General features: G+C 42.9%; 1 protein-coding gene across 2 annotated transcripts in view; it reads right to left on the bottom strand.

Annotated features, from left to right (window-relative positions):
* The window catches only part of SELENOI (selenoprotein I), a 93,423-nt gene that overhangs the window by 63,398 nt on the left and 27,831 nt on the right, over window positions 1-2,194 (bottom strand). The gene's annotated exons all lie outside the window — the stretch shown is intronic.

The raw sequence follows: 2,194 nt of genomic DNA on the forward strand, positions 1-2,194 counted from the left end.
AGTCAGCAGAAGCCAGAATGCTGGATCAGGTGGGACCGTAGAGGGCTCAGACAGCCCCATGGAGGTACCCCAAGTGGAGGCTGAAGGGCACCGTCAGCGGGAAGGGCGATGGAGGATGGGCAATAGCCACATAGAGCTGCCTTACCAGAAGACATGAGGGAGATGCACCGAGGGGGTTCATTGGGAATACAGTGAACACACAGGCTTGGTAGAGAATGAAGCGGAGGATGTGGAGGACAACAGGTTGACCCAGACCCAGTCTAGGCTTACCAAGGATCTTAGAGGTCGCAGCCGGTGGGAATAGGGCAGGCTGTAGGAATAGGCATAAAAGGGGGTGAAGGCCATCCCTTGATAACTGGTGTTTCTTTGCCGGTGATATACTTTCTGTTTTCTTTTGTTGCCCACTTTGGGAGGGGTTGTGAGGTGAGGAGCCCAGATAGGGTTCAACCACAGGCAAGGCCAGTCAGCTGTGAGGAGGAAGGTGGCAAAGGGGGCCTTTAGCCAGACTTTCCTATAGCTTACTAAGGAAAGGGCATGAAGCCCCAGCTATCGGGGGAGTGTGGCCGAAGACCATCAGCGTTCATCAAGGTGGGGTGTAAGAGCAAGGTAGAGGGGAGGTGGAACCTCACAGAAGATCGTCATCCCGTGGTCCTATGTGCAAGAAATGCTGATAGTCAAACCCCAGCACTGGGACAAGATCAAAGTCGTGGCAGATGAGATTGGGGAGAGATGGTCCTGGTCAACGACACCAACTCGGCGGGACCACAGGGATGGACAGGCAGACAACCCTAAACATCTGGGGACGCATAGCACATGACCAGATGTTTGAAACCAGGCGGGTACACCTTACATGTGCGAACAGTTTTTACAGGTTTTCTACATTCTGTGTGGGATACTGCGCGCGTGTGCGCGCGCACACACACACACCCCCACACCCTTGATGGAATGAGATGCCAAAATCTAAAGCAATGCTACTAAAGACATTTTATTCAATTTTAATGTCTGCTCTCTGAAAGCAAAGATGTCTCTTTGTGATCCTTAGCTGCAAATTGTCACCAGCCCAGCTAACTGAATCAGCTATGCTTATGTATGAAGTTGATATACAAAAGATTAGTAATGACATTTTCTATCAAGAAGAAGAAAGGTAACATTAGAAGTAGGTTTGAAAGCTACAGATATGAGTCCAAATATATGCTCGCTTAAATCATGGTCACAAATATATTCAAATTCAGTGGGGCACCATAGTATAGAAAGCAGGGTAAAATTGGCCAAAAAAAAGTGTGTGTTGAATATTCAAGCAATGCTTTTAGCATTTATCAACAATTCATTACTGTATATCTAATAATGAAGTGAATGATCACCAAGGTGAGACTAAATTGACATTGGATTTGCCTAGTCTGGACATATAATGCCTGTTCAGCTCCTCCTTGTATATAGACTGACAGCAGGCATGGCACATCTAGAACTGTTTTGATCAATATATACCAAATGACCTTCAGAAACAACCTCCTTAAATATATCAAAAGAATGAAAAAGTAAAAATATCTCAAGGGGCAAAGATTGTTTTTTTCTAGATTATCCAGTTTATAAAAAGAAAGGATTTTACTGTGTTAATCACCTGAGAGAGATCTGGGTAGTTATTCCTCCTACGTAAAGATGAGGGAGGAACTATCCAATGCTTAAGATGGGGAAGAAGCCGGGTTCAAGAGTATTCACTTCCAATAGGCTTTTGATCTGACCCATAATCAAAATAAGCCTAGATTCATACTTTAGAAATAAGCAGATCTAAGAAAAGTAGTTTAGAACCCATTTTTGTTTGGTATTTGGCCAAAATACTTGAATTTGGAGACCAAAAACATGTTTAAATCATTAAAGATAATAGATACTTATTTGGACACAGATGATTGGGAAGTAAGGCAGGAAAATAATTTTTCAGGGCCTGAGGGGGTTTTTTTTGTGATTTATTTTACTTAAGAACTGATTATTGTATCAGAATCCTGTCATGCTTCCTGAAGTCAATAGTAGTCTTTAGAAGACAAAGGTTCAAGCTTATAAAGCAAGGTTAAACTTAATGCTCTTCAGCAAACATTTTCATCCAATGGCCTGACCTATAATAAAATACGTAAAGACAGATCCCTGCATCCACCCACACCTCTACTGTAGCGAAAATAGATACTTTTCTCTATGTTTCTTT

This window comes from Gavialis gangeticus, unplaced genomic scaffold, assembly GCF_001723915.1.
Source record: "Gavialis gangeticus isolate Ggan-Ray unplaced genomic scaffold, GavGan_comp1, whole genome shotgun sequence".
Taxonomy (NCBI): Eukaryota; Metazoa; Chordata; order Crocodylia; family Gavialidae; genus Gavialis; species Gavialis gangeticus.